Genomic DNA, 15,152 nt, shown 5'->3' with positions numbered 1-15,152 from the left:
CGTAGCAGCAAGACTCTGTGCAATTGAAATATTTTTTTTTCATTTGGGTTTTTATTTTCACCAGAAAACATCTAAATATGGAATTACACATCTTGCTTACTTTAAAAGTGCAATCCTACTGGGTATATTCTTGTGTGTGTGTGTGTGTGTGTGTGTGTGTGTGCATGTGTACTTATACACACTTGCATGTGCCCGGACCTCTTTGATTTCCAAAATAGTTCGATCACCCATAGAGTCAAAGTCACCACCGCAGGATAAACAAGCAGAGAAAAATCAAGTGCATCTTGTCTTCCTTTGCCTTTCCTTCCTTCCTTTCTTTTTAATTCCCCTCCAGGGCAGGGCATGCTCAGTCTGACCCTGCCTTTTGACAAACTCTAGATGAACAAAATGTAACAAGCCTTGTATATTTTCAGGAGCATTTTCTATTCTGACAGAAAGAGCTCTATAGCATTTGATGTCTGCTTGCTGGTCATAGATAATGGTGTATCCGGGGACCATTGTCATTCCTGTCAATAAGATGGCCTGAGGTGGGGAGGGAGGCACCACAAAGCTACCTTTTGATTCACCGTTTTCCTTTGCTGTTCCCAAGGCGTTTGTAAGACTGTGGTCAGCAAGGTCATTTTACTTCCTCCTGATGCGCCTAGATAATAATATCATGTCTAGCAAAAAAAAAAAAAAAATTGACAGACCGTCAATGCATGTTTCTTGCTTTTGTACTTTGTTTTCCTTGCTTTTTTTTTTAATGTCAAACATGCTCAGAAAATGTGCCGATTGTAGCTGTCATTCACTCTTTTCTTTAAAAAAAAAAAAAAAAAACAATTAAGCTACCAGTAACTAGTTCTTGGTATTGGTGTTGGGGGATGGCAGAAGTGATAGGCAATTTTATTATTGAAGCGATTATATGAAAAGAGGAAAGTAGGCGCTAGGTACAATTTTGAATGTTCTGTATCATTTTTTATAAAAAGGACATCCTGCAGGAAGTCACTTACAATAATTATTTAGGGAAAGTTAGTTGGATTCCCTCTACCTGTTCATTGCAGAGGACTGGGTATATGGTTCCTATCATTTCCATGAGGATTTTCTTGTTATTAAATTTTCTCTGACCTTTTAATAGTTTGACAGGATTTCTCCTTATAAGAATTTGGAAATATTTTATGGGAAAATAAATGTTGGACGAGATCCTCTAAATCACGGATGTAAAACTCTCTACCATCGTGTGACGTTTTGCGACATTTTCCCATTGGTGGAGCTGGGGTGGGCGTGGCCTGTGTGTGATGCATCCAGCCGGCGGGCCACCAGTTTGACACCCCTGCTCTAAATAGAGAGACAGTAGACATTTTTCACCCAATTTTCATGCTGCTTAGTATATATGTGGGGAAAACAAAATAACTGTGAAAATTTTGATCAAGATTTTCAACTATGAATGTTCCTGTTACAGCTGGTAAACAACAGGAATAAAGGAGCCAATAGAATTCCACAAGGACTGGTGAATTCACAACTTTTGCAGATTGTTACACCTGTCTGCCAAATTAGTACTTCACTGACTGATTTGACCCATGGTGTTTTTTGTTTTTTTTCCCAATAGCTTAGGCATTATTTTCCAGGGTTAAAGCAAATATGATCCTTAGATGCAGAAATAGGACTCTCAGTCTCAAATCTTCATTTGACTATGAAGTTCAAAGACCATCTATAGGCCAGGCATCAATTCTCAGTCTGACCTACCTCTCAGAATAATAATAATAATAAAAAAGATTTTTTAAAAAAGTAGGAAAAAAATGAATGGTTCAAAAACGGGCAGGAAGAAGAAAAGGGTTGCTTGCCTTGGGATCCTGTAGGAAAGATGGAATAGAAATATCATAAATAAAATGTCATAGGAATGCTTGCTGAGGACAGCTTAACCGCTTCTTCATGCAGCAACAAAACTTTCTGCCTTTGTGTAGCAAAAGGAAAGAAAAAATAATCTCCCCAGCTAGTTGTTAAGTGGCATGTACACGTAACTTTTGTCTTTGGGAAGAGTCTGGTTCTGAATTTGGGAATTGGGTTTTGCTAGAATCTTGCTGAGCTCTTTTAAACTCCTTTACATTTTCTCTTTAAGCAATATATAACACCATTTCCACCAAGGTTAGGTTTCTTCAGGGACAAACTTCTCCACATACCCCTGCTAAATCCAATAAAGGAAAAACCTGTCGGAACTGTGAATCAATACAGATTTACAATTAAGAAATGGAAATAAATGAAATCACACTTCTGCTCTCCTTCTAGTTACCAAACAAAAAATGACTCAAGCAGTATTCTCTCTGCCAAAATTCTTTGGACCTTATTCCTAGTTATCACTCTTCTGCACAGGTGGGCTGCTACCTAGTAGGGCAGGAGGTCACAGAAAACTATACTTGCTATAAAGGACTGACTTCACTTTACACCTTTACTCTGCCTTGATCTCAAAGCAGAGTAGCAATTCTGCCCATGCTGGAAATGGAAGGAAAAGGGAAGGACAAGGAACACCTGATTTGGTGCCAGTGGCTGGCAGCAGAAGACCTGTTGATGTTCTCCAAAGTTATAAAGTTTGGCACCAGAGGATTGGCACCAAAGGAGATTCCCTCCCCACTTTTGCTACCACTCTTTTCTTGCTGTGTGGAGCTATTGCTACTCTTTTCCTTGCTATTTCTGTTCTTGCTGCTAGGAGCCTTCTCCAAGTCCCAGGGTAGGACTTCCTGCACATATCCCTGCTAGCCACTTGATTGCCTTAGTCTGGGTGATATATAAAAAGTTCAGTGTATAGCTGAATTTTCCTGAGTATTATTATGCCTAAGATTTTGCTTGTTGTCTAGTTTCTGAGGCGGACCTCAGATTCCAATTTCCTTTTTATTTCTGCTTTGGAATCTACCAGGGTGTTTGCATTGTGGTCCTGATAGGTTTTTTGCTCTTGATTATTGACTTGTTGCATGATTCACAGTTCCAAAATTAATTCAGGCTTCTGACTACAAACCAGCTAAAGTTCATTTTCTTTTTGAATTTTATTTGATCCATTATTTATTTTATTTTTTTAAGTAAAACACATTAACAGAGCAGTCTGGTAACAAGGATGGGATTGAAAGGGAATATAGTGTTGCTAGAATGATCGTGAAGTTACTCAAAAGAATATCCCTCACAAATGATGTCTGTGTGAATACAGTGCTTGATTGGCAGGTCCTTGATCCTCTCTTAGTTTGGTTTTCTTGCAGATTACTCAAACTAGTAACACCATCAGTGCTAGTCAATCAAACAATGCTTGAGTGCTAACAAGTGTGCTGGCCATATTCTCACTAATTCCCTACGTGAAGGTTCAAGTGGTTGCTCTATACATATATGTCAGAATGCATGTATGTAATGTGACCAATGGTCATCCCTAGAGGAGCAACTTAGAACTAAGGAGAAATTTCCTAACAGTGAGAGCAAGCAACCAATGGAACAGCTTGCCTTCAGAAGTAGTGGGTGCTTCATCACTGGAGGCTTTCAAAAAAAGACTGGACAACCATTTGTCTGAAATGGTATAGGGCAGGGGTGAAATGCTCCCAGTTCGGACCGGATTGCCTGATCCGGTAGTGATGGAGGCGGGTGGTTTGGAGAACCGGTACCAAAAATCCCTGCCCCCCCTCCCATTGCCCAGGTGAGCCGCACAATCATCAGAGGCTTTTTTTTTTAATTTTTAAAAGCATTTTTTCTACAACCTCTTTGGCCAAAGAGATTATAGAAAAAATGCTTTTAAAAGTAAAAACAAAGCCTCTGCTGATCAGGCAAGTCAGCTGCGATCGTCAGAGGCTTTAAAAGCATTTTTTAAACAACCTCTTCAGCCGAAGAGGTTGTAAAAAAATGGTTTTAAAAGTTAAAAAAAAAGTTGCCTACGCCCACTCAGCCATATTACACCCCCCAAGCCACGCCCACAGAATCAGTAGTAACAAATTTTACATTTCACCACTAGTATAGGGTCTCCTGCTTGAGCAAGGGATTGGACTAGAAGACCTCTGAGGTCCCTTCCAACTATTATTCTATCTTCTATTGCTCACACAAGAAGTTCCACAAGAAATGGAGGCAAACTCGGAACCAACAAAAAGTTTTGGGTGAGAAAAATCAAATTGCAGCAAGCCAGTTTTCCTCTAACGAGTAAATGCCTTGGCAAGAGGCATTTCAATCTCTCTGTGTGTGCTAGCCTCTTTTTATTGCAGCTGATAGCAAAATCCCCACTGATTTTAATGAGGCATGATTTTAGCCCTCCCTCTAAATTATCCATCTGAATGATTCATCTACCCTCATGTCCCAAAAGTTTACAGTGCCCATTAGGTTAGCTTTACAGCAACCAAGACACTAGAGGAGGGCTCAGCAGATTGTCACTTTAATGAAGTATTTAATTTTACATGGGTTTCTTAGAAGGAGCTACATTTCTAGAAGGAAGGAAGAGCCCCCTCTAGACCAATAATTGTCTTTAGGAAGAAAAATTCCTGGCAGAGGAATTAGGGATTTATCTTGAGTTGGAATGAATTTTCTGACTGTGTCAATTGGCATCTGGAAAAAAAATTCCATAGGGAAAGTAATGTGACTAAATAGTTCTCAGATGACAAAACAAATGGATGCTTTAATGAAAATTTTTTTGAACATCGCTCAAAATCTTGTCCCCAGAATGGTGGCTTACATTTTATGATACTGTACATGTTTGGTATTTATATGATATATATATTTCACTCTTTCTTTCTGTTGCTTAATTTCTTCTGAAGTTTTTTTTAAAAAAAGTTGTCATGGTTTGTATTTGTTTTGTGTAGTGTGTCCTCATACTAGGCCACTACTAGGTTACTTTTTTATGGTTAGTTCTTAATTAGTTAGTTAAAATGCTTCATGGTAAGGCAGTTGCTTGATTTTTCACACATGGCATTGCTAAACCACAAAGGCTTGGCTGAACATATAGTCTTCAGTGATGCTAGCGCTTTACTAGACTATCGTCTTTGAAAATATTATATGCTGTAGAGTTTACACAGAAATGACAGTGTTTATAACGAATATTTGCAGAAATAAACAGGAAAACCTTCGAACACTAACAATTATGTTGAGCCTTGATACTTCTTGGCAAGCAATCACAACAACTCCTTGGTGAGGTCTTTAGGATGACATGTAAATATTTGACAGAAAGGTAAAATATAGATATCTGACCCTCTCATACAGTTAATAATCCCAAACAATGAAGCCAGACAAAAGGTCTCACACACAGAGCCTTTTCCTGAAATGAAGATTTTGATCCTGCAGAAAAGGTCAAAATGATACAAAAAGCCACTTGTGTAGCTTTCTATTGTATATACATTATATTTCAGCTGAACCTCAATTTGTTTCCTTTTTGGATTTGCTCCTTTATTTTATTCTAAAATTGTTCTCCTTCCAAATTAACAACAACAACAACAACAACAAAAAGTACATTTGGAACAGCCAAATATGATCTAGTAAGATCCATAGTTTAATGAATGATATGGAGTCAAATTTTCCAGACATGCCGTAGCCAGCCAACCAACCATCAGCACAATAGATGTAATGTGTGTGTGTGTCTGTGTGATTGTATGTTTAAAGAAACTTGAGCAAAAGAAAGGGCAAATAAATGTCATACGCACATACACACATACAGACATACAAATACACAAAAAATGACACTGAAGTTCTATTTTGAATTTTGTTCTCTCAGATAAGAACTATGCTCTCCAACATCACAGCTAATTTCTGAGAGCACGTCTTATGTTACACATTTCTCCCCACTATCTGCCCCTCCCACAGTTTTTTTCTTCCCTCATAGTATATTAGATATATAAAAACTCTGTTCTCTTGGCGTAAAAGAAAAAGTGCTTCATCTCCTCAGAACACGGGAACTGAGGGAAGTTTGCTTGGACAAAGAAGCAAAGAAATTATCATCTACATCATCTATAGCTATAGCTAACTATAGACATGCCTGTGTCTAGAGAATTTAATCCCATGTTTCTATCCTTATGGTCATCTAGCACAGTCAATCTTTAACGTCTGAATGTTCTGAAATAGTTCTTAACCATGGAAATGTCATTGTGAAATTTTCTGTTAACCCACTCTCTCTGTTTGTGAAGACACTTGAGTCTTTTAAAATAAACCTTGGAGTGAATTTTCTTCATGCTTCTGAAAGATTAAATGCTACATTATTTATATGATGATTGTACAGGATAGTGCCCCAAAGGTGCTTTTTTTCCTACGTATCTCAAGATGTTTGTATAGCCATAGTTGGGTGTTATCTCAAATCACCACTTTCAGGCTTTGTCAGACATTTTGTGTTGTCTGTTGTGAGCCACACCCTTATTTTATGACTCCTCCCTGTAAAGGTCAAATATTTATTTTTATTTTGTTCTTTTAATTCATAGGTTCATATGTATAGTACTTTTCTAGTCAGGGTTTTTTCCTACGTAGCTCAAGATGTTTGTATAGCCATAGTGGGGTGATATCTCAAATCACCACTTTCAGGCTTTGTCATTCATATATATATATGTCATATATATATATATGTCTTTGGTTATTCGGGTCTTCTCCCACGTAAAATTGGAAGTGTCTTGGCGACGTTTCGACGAAGTCTCATTCGTCATCTTCAGGCTGGTGTTCTCGGCTTCGTGCTCCTGGAAGCACGAAGCCGAGAACACCAGCCTGAAGATGACGAATGAGACTTCATCGAAACGTCGCCAAGACACTTCCAATTTTACGTGGGAGAAGACCCGAATAACCAAAGACCTACATACAAACACCCGCGAAAACCTGAGTATGTATGTATATATATATATATATATATATATATATATATATATATATATATATATATATATATATATATATCAGGATAGAGCTATAGCAAATAATATTTTTCCAAGTATACGTGTTTGAACATATTTCATCCTAAAATATACTTTATATACATTGATGGTACATTTTAGGGATTGAGAACTGCATCATAAAATTCAAACAACTACCAGTATGACACTTAAAAGATAATTTGGTTTCATTTGAAGCTAATGAGAGATTTTTTTTTTTTAAAAAAAAAACAACCTAATGAACAGGAATGCCTACTTATGAGGAACTAAACATGCCAATATTGTACACAATTTAAAACTCTGTATATGTCAGTCTTTTCAGTGATTGTAAATTTTAGTCTTTACATTGATTGAACAAGTGGTGGAATCAAACAGAGAAAGTCTGAAAAAATCATAGATACATAGGATGCATAGTGTCTGAGCTGTTAAATGCTATTTCCATCTACTTTATCATTGGTATCCATTGCTATCAGTGGTTATAGAAATGACTTAAGTATGAGCCAATACGATCGTTTAAATAAGAGCCAGCAGTGTGCAGCAGCAGCAGCCAAAAAAAGCTAATGTAATCCTTGGTTGCATAAACAGAGGCATAGAAACAAAATAACATGAAGTATTAGTACCATTTTATAAATTCTTGGTAACACCATACCTGGAATGCTGCATCCAGTTTTGGTCACCACATTACAAAAAAGATGTTGAGACTTTGGAAAAAGTGCAGAGAAGAGCAACTAGGATGATTAAAGGCCTGGAGACTTGAATGTATGAAAAACAGTTGCAGGAACTGGATATGGCCAGTCTAGAGAAAAGAAGGACTAGGGTGACATGACAGCAGCATTGCAATACTTGAGAGGCTGCCGCAAAAAAAGAGGGAGTCACCTTATTCTCCATAGCTCCAGAATGTAAGACAAGAAACAATGGATGGAAACTAATCAAGGAGAAAAGCAACCTGCAATTAAGGAGAAACTTCCTAATAGTAAGGACAATTAACCAGTGGAACAGCTGGCCTTCAGAAGTTGTAGGTGTTTCATCACTGGAGATTTTAAAAAGAAGACTGGACAGCCACTTGTCTGAAAAGGTATATGGTCTCCCAGTGGTGAAATCCAATTTTGTTTACTACCAGTTCTGTGGGCGTGGCTTGATGGGTGTGGCAGGGGAAGGATACTGCAAAATGTCCATTCCCACCCCACTCCTGGGGGAAGGATATTGCAAAATGTCCATTCCCACCCCACTCTGGGGCCAGCCAGAGGTGATATTTGCCGGTTCTCTGAACTACTCAAAATTTCCAGGGGGCTGGACTAGAAGACCTCCAATGTCTTTTCCAGCTCTTTTCTGATTTTGATTCTGATTACTAATGAAAGCCTAGCAAACTACTGTTTTTAATAGTCAGGCAGAGAATATAGAATTTTCTGATAAATGTTCACTTATTGCAGGAGTGATTTAAATATGGGCCCAAATACCTCTAAAGTTGCTTTGGAAAGAGATTCATATTTGTAATCCCAAGAAAGGATCCCAGTGGAAGTTAACATTATGCAATATAACCAGGTTTTGCAAGGCTGAGGAGTATATAATACATACCATTTTTGCTTGAAGTTACATTATTGAAATTAGGAAATTGCTGCAATAGCAGGTGTGGCTGAGCATTTACATAATGGCATCTGAGGCAAAGAGGGAAGAATGAGTAAATTATGGATTCCAAAGGTGATGCCTCTCTCTGTTTTCTATTTTAGTATGCACAACTTTATGCGAGCTTTGTCATTTTATTTATAGCTATAGTTTACAGTTTTTCTTGTAAATGAAGAAAAAGAATTGATGCTTTTGAATTACAGTGCTAGAGAAAATTGCAGAGAAAATTGTGGACCACTAGAAAACCAAATCATTCAGTACTAGGTGAACCATATGGAGATATGATTAAGTTAGAGTTTAAATATTTTGGATACAAGATGCAAAGGTGATGGGGAATACCTGGGCTGCCTGAAGTTTTGACCAATAAAAGCCAATAAAAACTAGAATGATAGAAGACAAAAGTAACTAGAAATTATTTAACCACTGTGGGGGCACAGTGGTTAGAATACAGTATTGCAGGCAATCTCTGCCCACAGCCAGGAGTTTGACCCTGACCCACTCTGGAGTGAAATCCCCTCTTCAGTTGCTGGAGGACATGTTGTCAGTTTAATCTAAAAAATGAAGAGACAGAGGAGAAGAAGAGAAGAGAACTCTGTACATGAAGTAAACAGAGTGACTGGAATGAAAAGTTGGAGAGAGAAGTTAAATGTGTGAAGCAGTTGTTAATTCCTGAGGGTCTAGGATTTTTAGTCTCTGACTCTTCATTCTCCTTGGGTGTTTCTCCTCTGGTGATTCTCCCTGACTTATCTCCTCAGCTGGCACGCCTCCAGTCATTTGTCCTGGGGAATGGGCAAATTCTTTTACACCTTTCTCCTTTGGCTGGATTTCTATTACACCCCCTCTAGCCAATTGGTTGGGCTAACTGTCACAGAGGGTGGAACACCCAGGATGAACCCTCCCTCTGTGAATGGGCCATGGTGAAGGGTGTGGGACAGGGGGCCGGTGGCCGGTGGCCCATTCCTCAGGGCAAATGACTGGAGGCATGCCAGCTGAGGAGATAAGTCGGGGGAGAATCGCCCAAGGAAAAATGCCCAAGGAGAATGAAAAGCCAGAGACGAAAAGTCCCATTCCGGTTCCTGGTCAGAAAGGAAAAAAGAAAGATCCTGGGGTAGTTTCCCTGGAAGAAGAAAAGTGAAGACTCAGAGATTTGAGAAGGCCCAAGAATAGCAAAGAGGAACCTGGCTGGCAACAGGCAGCAACTTCACCCAACACCCAAGAGGAGAAGAGGGGATTGGCTAAACTCTGGCCTCTGCGGAAGGATTGGGTTGAAGACCCCGAGAGAGGTTCTTTCTCCAATGAAGAAGCAGTAGGTGGATTTGCCTGACCAGTTCCAGGAGAAAATCAAGTCGCATTGTCCCTGAGATCTCGTACTCTGTAGCAGGGTTCTTCAAGAAAAGGCAAGGGGAATGACTTGCAACCTTCCCTGTCAACTTTACTTGTGGGAAGCCAGCAGGGAAAGTTGCAAATGGCCATCATATAACTGTGGTATGCTGCAACCATTGTAGGTATGAGCTGGTTGCCAAGTGCTCAGATTCTGATCCTGTGACTATGGAATGGTGCAATGCTCAGGAACAGTCATAAGCACCATTCTTTCAACATTGTTGCAACTTTGAATGGTCGTTGAATGAGCTGCATAATAGATGCATTACAATCTTTGGGTTGGACAAAGTTAGTGTAGAGATGTAATGGACTGTGTGGATGACCTTTGGGGATGAGGGGAAGAGATGCTGCCTTGGGAACAATTAGACAAGAGAGGAAGTGACTTAATAGTCAGAGAAAGAATCTTATAAAGGTCCCACCTTAATGACTGGGTGGTTAAAAGTAGTGGCAGGAAGTTTGTAACTTTGGATTTGCAAGATTTCTGTTAATGTAGTCTTACAAGAGAGTAGAGTTAGTTCATCTAGTCATGTTTCCTGTTTGGTTCACTGGGGAAGGCAGACCAGAGCTGATTGTTGCTGTAGAACAGGGTTGTCAAACTCCGGGCCTGCAGGCCAGATGTGTCATGTGCTGGCCACACCCATACCTGTTTTTTAGCGAAGGAGAAAAAATAGGATACGTCACATGACGCCACCATGACGATGTGAGTTTGACAACCCTGCTGTAGAATCTCCTGTCAGTTTTCAATTTGGAAGAAACTAGGTTGACAGTCATGTACCTTATACTTTGGAATTGCATTGATTGCTTAGCAAAGGGATTGTGTTGTTGTTGGACTTTTACTTTGCTTTTTTTCCTCAACATTGCTCTATAACCAATGCCATAGATTATATTGAATTGGTATTCTGTTACATGGGAATAACCATATATAGTATCACATATGTGGTGGAGAAGATTGCTGATTCCCTCTGTCCTAATCTAAATTTGATCCTGTCTATGGTGTAAATACAAGGGGAGGGGAACATTCCAGATAAGTTAAAGTTTCCAAGTTACATAAACCAGCCTAAACAATATGAATTATACAAAGCTTCACAACATACAAGGATCTTTTCATTTATAATATTTTGGATTATTGCAATGCTATCTATATAGAATTGTCCTTGAAGACCACCCAGAAATTTCAGTTGATCCAAAAAGCAGCTGCTCAATGATACGAGTGTCCAAGTTCTCCCATGTAACATTGGTTGGAATTTCTAGAGTTACACAGACCAATTTGGTTTTGGATGTGCAATTCAAGTTGCTGGTTGTCATAGTTAAAGTCTTACATGGTTCATGATCTGATTATCTACAGGACCTCCTCCTCCTCCTGAACAGTGGGTTGGGTGAACAATGGTTTCTGTTCACCCAACCACACTGGTAAAAGTAGCCTTTCTTCAGCTCCCTTCTCTTAGAGATGATCACCTTCAGGGACCATGCTTCCCTGTTAGCCGCTTTTTTGATATAACCTACCTCCTGAGATCTTACTAGATCCCATCCTCTTAAACTTCAGGAAACCAAATTAAAACTTGGCTTTTTAAGAATGGAACATATAGGAACAGCAGCCTCCCTTTATGGATTGTTCTTTGAAGTTTGAATGTTTCGCAGAGACTGAAAGTATTAATTATTAATAGTTTCTCTCTCTCTCTCTCTCTCTCTCTCTCTCTCTCTCTCTCTCTCTCTCTCTCTCTCTCTCCCTCTCTCTCTCTCCCTCTCTCTCTCTCTCTGTGTGTGTGTGTGTTTGTGTGTGTGTGTGTGTGTATCTGTCTCTCTGTCTCTCTGTCGGTTTGTCTGTCTATGTGTATTGGAGCAGAATACAAGAATAATAAAAAAACAAATATATTTTCAGATCAGCGGTGAAATCTGGCTGGATCTATCCAGCTTGCACGAAGCAGTAGGGCTGGCAGCGGGAGGCTCCACCCACCTGCCAGGATGTCATAACATCCCATTTTTGACCCTCTGTGCAGAAGGCCCTACGCATGCACAGAAGAGGCATGTGCGAGCGTAGCAAGCACGTGCGTGCGCTCACATTTCCAAACCAGTAGTGAAGGTTAGTGCATTTCACCGCTTTTCAGATTCATTCTGTATAAATGCATATACAACAGTATAACATGCACATGTTAATATTATGCCTACCTCCTCAAGCCTTGCTTTCTCAATAATTTCACTTGGTTTCAGAATTAATTCCTGTGCTATTTTTCTCTGCTTCCCCCCACCCCCACCTCCTTATTTAAGATCTGATTGTACAGATAGGTTAGCTGGAAATCTGGAAAGACAAATTACAGCTTTGAGCAGTATTTGTTAAACTAATTGTCACATCGTTTGAATCTAATTATATAAATGATGATGACTCAAACAGGATAGATACTGATTGTGTGCTTATATGCATTCTTCTAAGTGATGGCTGAACCTCAATAGATAACAAGCAAGGAGCTGACATAACCTTCGCTGACCTTCCAAACCTATAGAACTTCTACAATTGCCTGATTTTTTTGTTTGTTTTGAAACATTTGTGCTTAGATATACATCTCTATTTTTATTAAATCTGGATGTCTCAGGCTACTTTAATGATGCTTGGTGGTAAAAAAAAAAAAAAAGGTAGAAGACATAAACATACGATTCCATGCAGATAGTGAAAGATATAAATTGCCTGCATGGGAACATTTCAACTGCATGGAAAGCAGAAAATAATATTGAGCAGAATATTTTATCCTTTCCAGAAGTAATTTGCTAATTCCAAATGGTGCATCAGTAACACAATCATGGCTGCCTTTTTAAAGAATTATGGTTATCTGTTTTATGCTGAAAATATGCACATGGTGGTAATTTCATCCATGAGAACCTGGGGAAATTATATTAATCATCATAACTGAGTACAGCTTCTTTCTCAACATGAGTCATAAATATCTTTGAGTATTAAACCTCTTTACAATAACATTAATTTAATCTATAAGAGGACATTGCATGCTATAAATGCCATTTATAAATCTAAGGAGGTGGTTAAAGGAAAGCAGAAGCTGGCTAGGGTTTTGTTGGAAAAGGCACCTTAAATAAAACATTCAAGTTTTCAGAATAATACTTAGAGAGAATCTGTGTGCTTTTCAATGTACAGACATCTAAGTAAATGGAAGACTGGTTATTTCTTCCATGGGTAGCTTACCAAAGGTTTGAATTGTAATTGTATTTTTTTTAATTTATTTTTTTTATTTTTTTTGGTAAACCACCCAGGGACACTTAGATGAGATGGGTGGGGTAGAAATGTGATAAATAATAAATCTTATACAATAGCAGGATTGAAATTTGGTTAATTGCTGCAGAGTAGAAAGAAAGCTGCTGCCCTGCATAATGGCATGAAATTTCATTCTTCAGTTAAACATATCTCAGTCAGTGAAGTCCTTGTAATCTTTCGAGCTTTTAGTTTTTCAGTTTCCTACCAAGGTTTACCATTCACGTCAATGGAGAAAATTCCTTGACGCTTCCTGTCACCCTGTTTTGAAAACATGCTTTTTCAAAAGTCAGCTGGACTTTGTACTTCCTTGAAGATGTTTATCTTCTCATCCAAGAACCTTCTTCAATTCCAGAACTGAAGAAGCTTCTTGGATGAGAAGCGAAACGTCTTCAAGGAAAAACAAAGCCCAGTTGCCTTTTGAAAAAGCATCTTTGGGACAACCTTGACCTGGATGACTGAGAATCTCCATGAACATTCCTGTCACCTTATTAAAATGCAGGAGAGTCAGCATGGGCATAATAGGGCAGACACAGTGCCCTCTGTGAAGAGCCTAATGCACTTTCTTTTCAAATATTATAGAATGTCAACACAATTAATTCATTGATTAATTCACATTTTAGCTCTACTCTCTGGTCAATTTAAAATTAAATTAAAAATCAAATATATGTAATAACCATCAAAGAAAAAAAAATGCTTACTTTGGCCCAAAGATATATGAACAACAGTATCTTAGATGTTTGAAATAGGTTGTGTCATTCTTACAAACATCAGGAAAAGCAGTAATGTGCAACGTGACCTAAAAGTGCTCTGACTGTGGGAAGGGATCACATTATACAGCATCAGATCAGCCCCAAGGTAAAACCGTAGATCACTAGATATGACCTAAATGCGTTTCGGCTGAGATAATCTGGGACAATCCCATGATTGCAGTTTTGAGCAGTTTTGGACTCCATTCCAAGGACATGTACATTAAAGTACTCCAGCATTAATAGTCTGGAGGATCCAGGATCATTAACTTGTCCCTACAGCCAATCTTATTCCAATCTATTCCATATAGAATAAAGATAGAAGCTAGCAGTACCTTAAAAGTGGCACATCAAAAGAAGAAGAAAGAAAGAAAGAAAGAAAGAAAGAAGAAAAAGGAAAGAGAAAGAAAGAAAGAAAGAAAGAAAGAAAGAAAGAAAGAAAGAAAGAAAGAAGAAGGAAGGTAGGTAGGAAGGAAGAAAAAAAAGAAACTGAAGGCTTGATTTTGGCTGCTCAAGAGCAAGTTATTTGAATGAATGCAATCAAGGTCAGAATTGAAAAATCATCAAATAATTTGAACTGCAATTGTGTAAAGAAGCAAAAGAAACAGCAAATTGTATATTCAGATCATGCAAAAATATCACACAGGTTATAAACAATTACATAACACAGTTGCCAAAACGATTCACTGGAAAATTATCATGTGAGTTTCAATAAAGTTGAAAAAAAAGTATTAAAAAATACAGGTCAAAATATTGTGAGATTTCCAAATACAAATTTATAAAGCCTTGGCTCACAATACTCCAGATTTAACACAAAGTATGAAGATCTGAAAATTGATATTGAAAGATTATACCATAAACCAGCCATATTGGTCCCAGGGGTTAGCAGTACACTGGGTACCATATCAAAATATTTTGGACAGTACTTAGAAAATATGCATATTGACAAAATGTCAATCTGTTGATCACAAAATGCCACACTGCTTAAATCTGCACATATACTATGGCAACGCACTATTATAACTTCCTAGCTTCTTGGGAAGAACTGAGTGTGTAAGAAGGCCAACACCAGCTAGAGAATTGGCAAGCTAGGGTACTTTGGATATACGAAACATTTACCCCATATGTAAGAGAAAAAAGTAACTGTATAAACAAGTTTCACAATACTTTACTAGGTTTACTATCTAGTTAGTATTGCTTCATTTGTTAAAGTCATATTCATCTTGTTCAACTAGTATGCTGAATGTTTTCCTCCTGTTTCTGATTACATTTCCTTTACTAAGGAGAACACTGCTGGATCTGGGCTGCAAA

The sequence above is a fragment of the Pantherophis guttatus genome, chromosome 1, assembly GCF_059756535.1.
Source record: "Pantherophis guttatus breed Tessera chromosome 1, ASM5975653v1, whole genome shotgun sequence".
NCBI lineage: Eukaryota > Metazoa > Chordata > Lepidosauria > Squamata > Colubridae > Pantherophis > Pantherophis guttatus.
Note: the sequence above shows the minus strand (reverse complement) of the source record.